A 13,857-nucleotide genomic window follows, 5' to 3' on the forward strand; every position below is an offset into this window, starting at 1 on the left:
ATAAATTAAGTATTCAAAAATAAAGAATTGCCAAAATGATAAAAATTGCTAACCGTCACTGAAGTGTTACAAGAAGTTTGAGTGAGGAATTACATTTAAAAGTGGGTTTGGGGGCACTCGATATTAAGGGGTAATTTGTAAAGGAGGAATATTTTACCAATGGGTGGTAGAAAGAAATATTTGGGGTTGGTAAGGGTTAAAGATGGTCATTATTTTTGTCTGATGTGTGGAGAAAATGATTTTTTTCCATCTTTGTGCTGATTGCGCCGAGTTGGGATACTTGAGAAAGGTCATATTTGAGGTAAAAAAAGGGCGATGCAGGGTGGTTTGTTGGGGTTTTGGAAACTTGAAATGTTAATAGCATGAAAAATTTTGTAGATTCATCCGTGTAGGCATGGTGATCGAAAAGATTTTGGAATAGTTGTGTTTTTTTTATTTATAGATTTTTTAAAAAAAATTTTTTTTATATTTGATCTACAACAAATTCTATTACTACTATTAACAACTCACCGCAGCATCAAGCCACCTGAGGCCAACACAACTACACACGCTCCTCCTCTGTTCCAATCTATTCAAAGCCTCCCTCTTTACACCCTCCTTGGAAGTTCCAATTTCCCTTAAATCTTTCTCTATGACAGCCTTCCATCCCAACTGCAGGTGACCTACTTTGCGTTTAGCCCTAGACAGGTGGCCAAAAAGGACAATCATAGGCAATCTGTAATCCTTCACCTGCAGAACATGCCCTAGCCATCTCAAACTTTGTCTCATTTTAGTCCAAGAAAGTGGGACCGAACCACACATTTCGTACAGCATATTGTTTGAAATGCAGTCAGTCAGCCGGGTACCCAAAACAATCCGTAGGCAATTTCTCCGGAAAACATCTAGCAAATCTTCATCCGCTTTTTCTGAGCGCCCATGCTTAGGAGTCATATTTGGCCGCTGTCATCACTGTAGCTTCCAAATTCTAATCTTGGTTTGCAGACTTGTGTTTCTATTCTTCCAAACTTTTTTCAACTTTGAAGAAACACTGAAGAAACACACTGAGCATTGGCGATTCTAATTTTAATATCTTCACGGTTCCCACCATACCTAACAATACTAATGTAAGTGAAGAATATCTATTCAATAGGGTTGAATAGTCAAACCTATTCTAGCAGCAAGAACTCGCAAACTTTCATTTTGCTCTCACTTTCACATAAGATGCTTAAATCATCAGCATAATCTAAGTCCAGGAAATTGTCATCCCCATTTGATTCCATGTTCTCTCTTTGCCTTTCCTGTGCTTCTTAAGACTAAGTTCATCAAAATGATCCGAATAAAAGAGGATAGAAAACAACCCTGCCTAACTTGTGATTTAATACGAAATCAGCTGCAAACTTCATTTCCTACCTTAACAACAGTTATTACTAATCCTTAATATTTTTTAATCCATAAATATTTTTATCCATAAATAAATTTTTTAATCCATAAATATACTAATCCTTAAACAGATTTGTCAATAACAGTAGCCATTACTGTTTTCTTTTCTTACACCAAATTTACCGAGGATAGGATACAAATATTGTTATTTCTACCGATCTTTGCGTTAAAATATGATAAAAATACCATATTTCTACCTGAGACCTTGTCTATTTCCTCATGTAACTGTACGTAAAATTCAGCTGAGTCACTACTATCTCCGCCAGACGGTTATACAAGGGAATAAACTACAATTACTGTTGCCCTGCACTTTTTTATAGAATGAGCGTTTAGTATTCAATTGTTAATACGTTCCCAGCCTAAACAATACTTAGCAGCTTCCTTATTCATCATGAGCCCTATTCCCTGACTATGTACCCCGTCCTTTCAGCCTAAGTAAATAAATTCTATATCACCTACTTTCTTACTTACTACCCATGGGATATGAGCTTCTTAATAAGACAAGTTTGAATCGTCTGAATTCGTCAGTCAAAATGTCGATACTACCCTGCATATTTATAAAATGAGCGATGCCACTATTAGGCCCGCAAGCAGAATTTCCCTCTCGGGGATAGGCTGACCTAGAAAATATGTAGCCTTTAATCAGCCTGTTTATGTTTGATATAATATAGCTTCAATTACAGTACATGCTATTACATGTAGTACAGGTCTGCCTAAATATAAACAAAAACTCGATTGAAAACTGAAAAGAACTATAAAAAAAAGTCAGGAGAATAGAATAGCCCTTGGGCCTATGATCATCTGTGACAACAAAACCAAACCTGATTGAGGCGTCAGGTTTTTATTGTCAAAAACCATTAAAGTAGCGAGCATACATAAAAACTTAAATAGAAAAGAACCCAGAACGAGTTCAGCTTCAGAACCAGATTTTACCAGGAAGACAAATAGTTTGAATGTCAGCTGTTGGAATTCTGTTCTTTCTGAATGTTGGAAATGGGTGATGAAGGTCAAATATTGTGATAGTCAAATATCCAATTATGTTTCTTGCTAGGATTAGTGTCGTAATACCTACTGTGGTTTGTACGAAATCAATGACCTAATTACAGAACAACTTGTGGGGAATTGAAACAATTGAGACTGAAGTCCTGATATTTACTAATTAGCTGAACGTTCTTCATTTTACAATTTGAATTTACAGCAAAAGCATTTGTAGAATCAAGGCCTAATATACGGAAGGCCCTATGCTTGACATACAACTTCAGTTTGTAGTGAAACCACCAACCAAACCAGGGCCTAACATGCTAAAGACCCTAAGCTTGACTTATAGAGTTAAATTTAAACTTAAGATTTAAGATTAAATTTAAATCTTAAAAATCTTAAAAATCTTTTAAATTTAAGATTAAACTGAGAACGAACACTCTGCGACCGTGATTGAAAAAAATGAAATCAAAGTATTTTTAGAATGCCAGTTGAACTACTAAGTAATGTGAAAATAGATTCATAGTGTTTGAAGCATTAAATACTACTACTACTAACAGCTTACCTCAGCACCAAGCCCCAGGAGGCCAACACAGCTACATACGCGGATGACCGTATGTAGCTGTACTACATACGAGGATGACCTGCTTTCCATTTAGTCCTAGACGGTTGGTCGAAAAGGAAAATCTTCGGCAATCTGTCCTCCTTCATCCGCTGAAAGTACCCCAGCTATCTCAACCTCGCTTTTATTATAGCCCTAGAAAGTGGGATTGACCATATTTTTTGTACAGCCTACTGTTTGAACAAGAGCCAAGAGCTCATATGGCACTTGTTTCGAGGTAAGAAGACCTCTCCACTCTAAGCGTTCTCCATGATTTTCGGTTTTCCCTCCAACTCCCCCCAGTATCACCAGATTCGGACGGTATTTAAAATAACAGCTCTCAGACACGAGGTCCTTCTAAATATATAATTTCATTAAGATCCGACCACCCATTCGTAAGTTAAAAATGCCTCATTTTTTCTAATTTTTCCGAATTAACCGTCCTTCAACTCCCCTCAGATGGTCGAATTGGAGAAGCGTCTATTTCTAATTTAATCTGATCGAGTCCCTGATATGCCTACCAACTTTCGGCGATCGCTATGTTGATCACGTATTTAGTTTCGGATCTTCTTCGTGTAAAAATTGGGGAGGTCCGAGATTTGAGCCTGCTAAGCGAGAATCATACCCCAAAACCACAAGCCATTGTTATGTTAAGAAGAACAGTTATTTATTTTATCGACAAATAAAATTCTTCTCAACTATCTTGTTTTCTCGCTCCTTCCCCCCCCCCCAGATGGTCGAATCGAGAAAGAGACTATTTCTAACTTAGTCTAGTCTGGTCCCTGATACGCCTGCCAACTTTCTTCGTCCTAGCTTATCTGGAAGTGCGCAAACTATTATATCCCCTCCAACAACCCCAAAGAGAGCGGATCCGGTCTGGTTATGTCTATGACATATCTAGGATGTGTGTTAATTCTTCCCATCAAGTTTCATTCGGATCTCTACACTCTAAGCGTTTTCCAAGATTTCCAATTTCCTCCTTTAACTCCTCCCGGTGTCACCAGATACGGTCAGGATTTAAAATAAGAGCTTTGAGACACGAGGTTCTTCTAAATATTAAATTTCATTAAGATCCGATCGCACTTTCGTAAGTTAAAAACACCTAATTTTTTCTAAATTTTCCAAATTACTGAATTAGGTGCCCCCCAACTCTCCCGAAGAGAGCGGATCCGTTCCGGTTATTTCAATCACGTATCTAGGACTTGTGCTTATTTTTGCCACCAAGTTTCAACCCGATCCCTCCACTCTAAGCGTTTTCCAAGAGTTCAGGCTTCCCTCTCCAAATCCCCCAATGTCACCGGATCCTTTCGGGATTTAAAATAAGAGCTCTGAGACACGATATCCTTCTAAATATCAAATTTCATTAAGATCCAATCACCCGTTCGTAAGTTAAAAATCCTCATTTTTTCTAATTTTACCAAATAACTGTCCCCCACTCCCCCTCAGATGGTCGAATCGGGGAAATGACTATTTTCCTTTTAATCTGATTTGGTCCCTTATACGCCTGCCAAATTTCATCGTCCTAGCTTATCTGGAAATGCCCAAAGTAGCAAAACCGGGACAGGCCGACAGACCGACAGAATTTGCGATCACTATATGTCACTTGGTAAATACTAAGTGCCATAAAAACGGATAGTCAGCTGGTTACCCAGAACAATCCGTAGGCAATTTCTATGGAAAAGATCTACTTTTAATTTTTATTGTAATTCTACTTTAATTTCTGCAATTTCTATGGCTAATTAACTTTTAATATCTTCACTGCTCTCACCGTCTTTACTAATAACACTACCAAGGTAAGTGAAGCTAACCACCTGAAGCTAATCATCTCAATTAAACATAAAGTTTTTTCACTAGTATTCCTAGCTGCAGTCCAAACTTTCTTCCCTAAGACACCACTAGCAACTTCACCAATTATTTTTCAAAAATTATTCCAATCATCTTCTGCATTGTAAAATTTTAAACTCTCCAGTTTAGTATTCATCTTTTCCTGGAAAATATCTCTCAAATTTTCAGACTGGAGTCTACCAACATCATAACTTCCCGGGAGGTAGTTACCCTTCTGGAATTTCAGCTTAAAGTTAACCCTAGACTTTACCAGATGGTGATCTTTACCTTTAACATCAATAACAGCACTCCTATATTCCCTTGTATCTTATATTGATCCTGCCAGTCTTTGGTTTGCCAAAGCATAATCAATAGATTTGTTGTCTCACCATCAAGTGAATAGCATGTTAACTTGTGGGCCATATTATGAAGAAACACCGTAATGGATTCATCATGAACCATACTCTCTGTCTATGCACCACATCCATCCTGTCTGAGTAAATAAATTCTATATCACCTAATTTCATGCTTTCTACTCTAGGGAAATGAGTTTCTGAAAGGGATATGATTTAAGCAGTAAAGATAAATTAATTTATTTGATTTTGATTTCTTGATTAATTTTGTTTCGTTCATGTGACAATAGGATCAGCAGATCTCTCGAATATTGCCCCAGATTTAGTTCAGTCAGACGGAGACGAGACTTATGGACTCATCGATCAGGTTAATCGGCAAGTTTAGTCGATCAAGCTAAGGGATTAGAAAAAAATAATTTTCATTGCGAATTCAAACATAGTGATTAATTAATAAGGAGCACTTTATTCTGGACACTAGTTTAGGCTTCAGCTCCGGTGGTGATTAATATTCGAACGAGTTCTGCTTCCAAACCAACTTTAACCACAGAGACAATAAGTTTGTCTGTCAGTTATAGCAATTTTATTCCTTTTGAATGTTAATTAAATAAAAAAAACAAAACAAGTTTTGTCTACTGAAGTTAAAGAGCAACATTAAAACTCAAGGCAAACAGAAATTATTCCGTACATGAAAGGGGTTGTCCCCTCCTCAGCGCCTTTATGCTAAAGTTTTTTATTGTTTTAGAATTGCAGAGCTGTGAAAAAGAGACAAACGTCAGCGTAAAGAGCGAGGCGTTGAGGAGGGGACGGTCCCTTTCATGTACGGAATAATTTCTTTTCGTTTTAAGTTTTAATGTCGCTCCTTGCTTTCGGTAGAAAAAATTTGTTTTTTTATTTAAGTTCAGACCGTTTTTTAAAAAATGCCAGGAAATCTGACTTCACCTCCACGGAGAAACCCCATCACCATGAAAATGTCCTCTAAACAAATCAATCCTGGTGATATTTTACCCTGGACAATTACTCTTAACCACTCCGCGCATAAAATTGAGATGGAAAAGATAAAGCAAGACATATAAAAAGGATTCCGCATAAGAATTCTGGCAAATTCCCGCTGTGTATGCTTTCCCTTACAATTTCACTCCCTGGAAACTTCCCTCTCCATGGAAAATACCCCCGTTGAAAAACCCACCGCAAAAAATTTGTCCCCTCCCCTACCCAAAAATGTATGCATGCATCCCAATAACAAATACTATACGTAAACAATGGGCAAATTTTATAGCTTAGAGGCCTTCCCCTGTGTCTGTGGGGGGTGGGTCATATTAAGCCCAAAGGTATAGTTATTGGGCCTTTCAACTATGATGAACAAAATGGCTATCTATAAGTTTCGATTGGTCGATATTTGGAAAAAAGTGACGGGGGAGGTGGCCAAGTTGCGCTCCAATTTTTGGGTCACTTAAAAAGGGCATTACAACTTGTAATTTCCGCTGGAATGAGCCCTCTTATGATATTCTGGAAGCACTGGGTTGATACGATCATCCCTGGGGAAAAAAAACAACAAAAGAAACAATAAAAAAAACAAATTAACACGCATCCGTGATCTTTCTTCTGGCCAAAAAAATTTACAAAATTACATAATTTTTTTATTGTTAATATTTTATTTTTTGGTGGAGCAAAGTTAAATTTTAATGCAATAATAAATGTTTTGAAGTAACTAAGTTTAATTATTATGTAAATAATCTTAAAAATTTTAGGATAATCATTCAATTTAATTAATTTAAAATTAGAATTTTTAATCTAATAGCAAATTAACTAAATTAGAAACTTTTATAAAAAATAAATTTCCACATGCTTATTCCCAATTTCCAGAAAAGTTAATGGTGATTTCGTTTCTCGAGTTTTTGTAAGGAGTTGAAAGGGCTGGGGGAGGAAATTTTGTGGGGTATTTTTACAGAGGGAAATAGGTAGAACCGTATCAATGTGCATTAATATTTAACGTAAAAAGTATTTGAGCAGACTTGTTAGTTTGGGCATGTTATAAAGTAACCCTATAGCTTCAGCTCACTTAGTTTGTGTTCGAAGTTGTAAGCACAACATCACTTTAATAACTAAGACCCAGTGGCGTGCACCAAATTATTTATATGTATATTTTTGATTGATTTGCTAAAGGGATAGTTATGCCCTCGTTAGTGTCACTTGAAACGCTGGAGTTAGATTCAAAAAATATATATGTTTAATATTTTTATTTGGCCATGTTTATTCTTTGAAGCTGTAAAAAAAAGAAGCAGAGGTCTTAGAATTTTATTTAGATCATTTTAGTTGAAAGCCTAAGTTAGTTAATTCAGATTATTTTAATGTTTAGTCATGTACCCTTAAAAGAATTATTCAGTAATAATTAATTTTTAAATGTCAGTTTGAGTCAAAGCAAAACTAAATGTCACAAACGGAACTGAATAATGAAAACTTTAAAAATGAATATACTGTAAGTTATAAACAGATAATATATTTTATTTCTGATTAAAAAAATAAACAAACTATTAATGCCGTGATCAAAATATATTTTATGTTTTTCTTCCCAGTTATTCTATTCTTTCTCAATTAGCAGAGTGTAAAGCTAGCAACGATCTGTTAAATGGGTTGTTAATGTCCCTTAAGACGCTTTAGGTAGATTCATATTTCAGCGTTTTAACGAGAGAAAAAGGTGGAGAGAGAGAGAGAGAGAGAGAGAGAGAGAGAGAGAGAGAGAGAGAGAGAGAGAGAGAGAGAGAGAGAGAGAGAGAGAGAGAGAGAGAGAGAGGAGAGTGAGAAAATGAGAGAGATAGAGAGAGAGAGATGGAGAGAATGTTCAATGCTATTAAATGAAACAATAATAATGTCTAGTATCCTGTGTTCTAACATATGGTAGTTTCATTTTCTTTTCCCGAAATTCTTTCAACAGTAAAATCAGTAGAAAGTATTCAGTAGAAAGTAGGTTTTTCAAGGTGCATGAAGACGAGGAACGAATTACTGAGAATTTCTGAAACTAACTTCTGCTACAAATTTAAGGAAAATTGTAATTACTATCTTTGCTTTTGTTAAAATTAATAAGAACGATTACATGTTGTTCTAGTATTGTCAATATACCGACTATACAAAGTTAGTAAAGAAAAAAAGAACATACAAAAACACAATACGGCGAGTAAATAAAAAATTTAATAAAGGAAAACACACATACCAATGCTCTTATGACTTGAGTTATTATAAATAAAACCCTCCTTTGTTTTTGCCAATGAGTTTGCACTTAACCGAAGACATTTATATTTTAACCTTGACTATAAAACCTTACGAAAATGCTCTTTAGTAAGAAAAAATGCAAGATATATTTCAGTCACGGCATTTACAGAATGTTTCAAGTACTTTGCATTTTTTTTTTTTTGAAGAAAAAGAAATGTATTTGGCTTGCAACTTACAGTCTTTTTTTCCTTTCTTTTTTTTGGCTTTGAGATTTTATTTTGCTTGTGACAGCGTGAAATTTCGTTTTTTTAACTATTATCAATAGCTAAACACTAATTTTCGTAAAATAGGTATTTTGAAATAGCAAGACTAAATACTAATTAACGAAACACAGAACATTCCTTTTCAGACCACTCATGGTTACGAACTGTCTGTACGATGGGAAGGGGGGTGAAGTTTCGGTTAGGGGAATTTTATGCGAGAAAATATTTCTATGGAGGAAGGTTTTCGCGGGGGAAAATTTCAGGGGGATATTTAACGCTGGGGATTTTTTCCAGATTTCCTAAAGGAAATTCCTTTTTATTTGTCTTAAATGTCTCTTTACGCAATTTCTCTGCCAATGATCCGGGGTAAATATTCACCGGGATTGAATTTTCTAGAGGATTTTCTGTGGACAGGGAGGACTTTCCGTGGACGTGGACAGGGAAGCGGAGCGGGATTCCCTGGCATTATTTAAAAAATAATCAGAAATTGAATAACAAAATTTTTTTCAACTGAAAGTAAGAGTAACATTAAGACTTGGAACGAACAGAAACTAGATCTACGCTGCATGGACAACGTGAGGTGTTGCGGCAACGTTTGTTTGGCCTCGCCGAGCAAAGTGTTGCGAGAGGAACACTTTGGTTTTCCTTGCTTGCTTTGATTAAACGCTGAAGTTGCTAACCTGTAAGGATCTTAAAATCAACAAGTCCCCTACATGTCCTACCACCGGAACCAAATTGGTCTTACCATCAAATACACCAGAAACAAATAATAGGTACACCAACCAGCAAAAGCTCCGAGCCCCTCATTGCCGAAGATGATTATGAGCTAACAGCCGACTGTTGCTTAAAACTCCCATACAAGTCTCACAATTGGTATTGGCCAATATTGTGTTCCAGTGTGTACCTTACTTAGAGCTATCGACTGCCGTCGAAAAAAAATCTATCTGTCTTAGTTCAAAAGTTGACTTTTTTGCCGTAGGCCAAGTTTCTAACGTCATCACTTAGAAAGGAGCAAAGGATAAACTCTAATTTCTTTAGCAATGAGAGAACTTTTAAAGTTTAAGAGGCACATCTGATACCATTCCTCTACCACAATCCCAAGTGCGAAAAATCGAATGATGAACTCAGCTGAAATCACGAACAGAAATGGGTGGAAACAATAGATGGCAGCACTTTCGAACCCTTGGGAAAATGCCCCTTTTTTATTTCTGTAAATTTTTCTATTTATCACTCAAAGAAGATATATTGGCTGTGGGGTCGGGTAACTGCCGCATATATTTAACACTTATAGATTTTAGTCCATCTTCAATTTGAAACCGGTGCCTGCCTGCTTGCCTGCTAGAACGGAGCTTTCCACTCGAAAGCAGAAACATGGTTTGATGAAACGAAAGCTTGACTGCATAACTTCAGATGTGACAACTTATGACATAGGCTATTAAAGTCCACTTTACTTCACACACTATAGGCTCTGACTCAAGGACAAGCAAAAACTATCCTTTTTGGCCCCAGGAAAGAGTTCTACAAAGCTTTCCAAAATTTAAAGTTATATCCATAAGTCCGGCCTATGGTCACACTTTATACAATAACCGCAGAGGTTATACCTTTACTACTTTCTACGAATAAGATAAAATCGGGCTGCTAGGAACAAAAAAAAAAAAACACGACAAAACCAAAGTGTTACTCTCACAACACGATTATTACATATATGAGAGAGATCGCACCCTTTTCAGTACCTTGCTCTTTACGCTAAAGTTTGAATTTTGTTTCAATTCTTTAAGAACGACTCCTCAAATACAATTGTCATTTAATAAGAACAAAAAGAAGCTTTTTTAAAGGTACTGAAAAAATTTAACGTGAGGAGCAAAGCGCTGAAGAGGGGACGGCCCTCTCCATATATGTAATAGTTTCTGTTCGTTTTAAATCTCATGGAAACATACACTCCTCGACACTCCACTCTTTACGCTTAAGTTTTTATTGTTTTAAAAAGTAGAACTGTGACAAAGAGTTAAACTTTAGCATAATGAGGGGACGATGAGGAGGGGACAAACCCTCTCATAATACGGAATAGATTCTGTTCATTTCAAATTTTCTCATTACTTTCAGTTAAAAAAAAAAATAAAAAATTCTGACCGTCTTTGAATTACTACAGGTTTAGATTTTGGCTCATCGTATATGAATAATTAAAATAATTTTTAAACCATTTACTTTTTTTCAAGTGGTCTAAACATATTCTTGAGCCTCTATATTTAAAGCCGGAAGATAATTGCGTTTGAGGCAAAATTGTGCTTGTTCACTTTACTTTTTTTGCTTTATATTTTGAGCAAATTGGCTTGAAACAGTGGTATACAAGACTCACAATTAACGACTGTTCAATATATGATTAGAATTAGGCTCGAGCGTTTTCGTCTTACTCAACGAAAGCCAGAAGATAAGCAGCTTATAGGGACCGTTGACATTTTTATTTTTGTTAATAATTTGGTAAATAATTGATTAATTAATAATAATTGATAATTTGGATTAATAATTTATATAAGTAAACTACAAATAGTCTCGACCATGTTTATTTAAAGTCTGAGGGCAAACTTTTCTGAGGTTAAAAAAGTCTGAAGTCAAACTTTTAGGATAAATTTTGTCTTCAAGCTGAATTTTTGCCTTTTTTCATGTTGCCTTAATTTTCTTATTTAATAAAAAAAAGAAACACAAAAATAACACAATCCATCAGTTTAATTCTTGCAAAACCCGATAAAGCAAATCAGACAGTTCGTAGTAGCCTAACGAACTGTAAGTATGGCGTGACTTGGTCAACCAAAACTCCATAAAACAGGAATCGTCAAAAGACATAACTATTTAAGTTGACTCAAAATATATGAAAAAGAAACGTTAAGTTCAATTATTCCCATCACTAGCTAGGAGCCAGAGAAAACTTAGCTTATTTTCAAAATAGGACAAAACAACCCCCAAAAATCAAATTATCTCAATGAAAGTCACGCCAGTTAGCATATCAGAAAACCCCACTGAGGAGGTTTCAAGCTCATGTCTACAAAAATGTGGAATATTGTGTTTTTTTTTTTAGCCAGAAGGAAGATCACGGATGCATGTTTATTCGTTATTTCTTTTCTCAGGGGAGATTGTATCGAGCCAGTGGCCCTAAGAAATCAGAGAAGGGCTATTTCAAAGAAAAGGTACAAGCTCTGGCTCTTTCTTTTTAGTGAAAGAAACGATTGGAGGGCAACTAACCCCCCTACCAACCCCCGTATTTCTCAAATGCGTCAAATCAAAATTTTGAGATAGCCATTTTTTCAAAATAGTTGAAAGGTCCAATAACTATGTATTCAGGGATGGCGCAACCTCCCATACTCCTTGGGGAAGGGTTTGAATGTTATAAGATTTGCCCATTGTTTACATACATCATTTGATATTGGGGAATATACGGATATCTTTAGTTGGGGGGAGATTGTTCTTGGGGAGAAGGATAATTTCAAGAGAGGAAATTTTCCTTGTGGAAGGTAGTTTCCTGGTATTTTTGGAATAAGGCCAAAAATTAAATACAAAAATTAACCGGAAGTAAGGAGTAACATTAAAACTTAAAACGAATAGAACTGATTCCCTATATGAGCGGGCTACCTCCTCCATCAATCCCTCACTTTTTACGCTAAATTTTGATTTTGTGTCCAAATTCCACAAGGACCACTCCTCAGCACAAGAGCTGTTTAATTGAAACTAAATATAAAAAACAAGTTTTCTTAACTGAAAGTAAGAAGCGACATTAAAACTTAAACGAACAGAAATTATTCCGTATATGAAAGGGGCTTTTCCTCCTCAACGCCCCGCTCTTTACGCTAAAGTTTGACTCTTTCTCTTAACTCTACTTTTTAAAACAGTAAAAAACTTTAGCGTAAAGAGCGTTGCGTTGAGGAGGGAACAGCTCCTTTTATATACGGGTAATTTCTGTTCGTTTAAAGTTTTAATGTCGCTCCTTACTTTCAGTTAAAAAAACTTTTTTTTTGTTTTTTTTTAGTTTCAATTAAACAGCTCTTGTGTTGAGGAGTAGTTTTTTTATTCAATTTCTGAACGTTTTTGAATTAATGAATGTTTTAATTTTGGCTCTCCGTACATTAATAATTAAAACGAAATTTGCATATTAATTTATTTTTTAGCTAAATGGCTTTATCATAGTTTTGATCGGACGATTTTGAGAAAAAAAAGAGCGGGGGAGTAGGCCTAGTTACCCTCCAATTTTTGGTTTCTTAAATAGGCAACTAGAACTTTTAATTTTACGAACGTTTTTATTAGTAAAAATATATGTAACTTACGAATTAACTTACGTAACGAACTTCTAAATTCGTATGTTTTTCTTACGTATAAGAGGGGGTTCGCCCCCTCGTCAATACCTCGCTCTTTACACTAAAGCTTAAATTTTGTCCCAATTCCTTAAAAATGACCCCTGAATCACAAGGCCATAGAATAAATAGTTGAAGTTCATAGAATTACTTTAGCTTAAAGATCAAAAAATTAGGAGGAGGTGAACCCCTCACATGCGTAATAATTTCTGTTCGATTTAAGTTTTAATGCTGCTCCTTACTTTCAGTTGAAGAAAGTTTTTCATATTTGTTTTTTCATAGCTCTTTAAAAAAATGCTAAAAATTCCTGCACCCCCTTAATGGAAATTCGCTTCCCCCATGAAAAATTCCTCCATGGCAAGTTCCCCTGTATAAATCCCTCCCCTCGACCAAAAAAAAAAAAACACTGAAAGTGTCTGTACACTTCCCAATAACCATTACTATGTGCAAACACTGGTCAAAGTTTGTGACTTGCAGTCCCTCCCACGGGGACTCTGGGGGAGTAATTCATCCCTAAAGACATAGTATATCGGTGTTTTGACTATGCTGAATAAAATGGCTATCTCAGAATTTTGATCCAGTGACTTTGGTGAAAATATGTGCATGAGAGGGGGCCTAGATGCCCTCCAATTTTTTTGGTCACTTAAAAAGGGCACTTGAGCTTTTGGTTCCCGTTAGAATGAGCCCTCTTGCAACATTCTAGGACCGCTGGGTCGCTACGATCACCCGTGGGAAAAAGAAAAAGAAAAAACAAACAAATAAATAAACAAACGCGCACCCGTGATCGGTCTTCTGGCAAAAAATACGAATATCCACATTTTTGTAGATAGGAGCTTGAAACTTCTACATTTCGGTTCTCTGATACGCATTGG

At 35.9% G+C, this 13,857-nt stretch overlaps 2 protein-coding genes across 10 annotated transcripts in view; one reads left to right on the forward strand and one right to left on the reverse strand.

The window, feature by feature from the left end:
* The window catches only part of LOC136038918 (ctenidin-3-like), an 85,422-nt gene that overhangs the window by 56,409 nt on the left and 15,156 nt on the right, over positions 1 to 13,857 (forward strand). The gene's annotated exons all lie outside the window — the stretch shown is intronic.
* Positions 1 to 13,857, reverse strand: part of LOC136038919 (keratin, type I cytoskeletal 10-like) — a 97,036-nt gene that overhangs the window by 30,083 nt on the left and 53,096 nt on the right. Inside the window, exon 1 of one of the 8 annotated variants that reach the window (XM_065722424.1) lies at positions 5,111 to 5,128. The exons of the other annotated variants lie outside the window; for them this stretch is intronic. The gene's annotated coding sequence lies outside the window, so the exon portion shown is untranslated. Of the gene's footprint in view, positions 1 to 5,110; positions 5,129 to 13,857 lie in introns of those variants that run through there. 8 annotated transcript variants of the gene reach the window in all.

Source organism: Artemia franciscana, chromosome 18 (genome assembly GCF_032884065.1).
Source record: "Artemia franciscana chromosome 18, ASM3288406v1, whole genome shotgun sequence".
Taxonomy (NCBI): Eukaryota; Metazoa; Arthropoda; class Branchiopoda; order Anostraca; family Artemiidae; genus Artemia; species Artemia franciscana.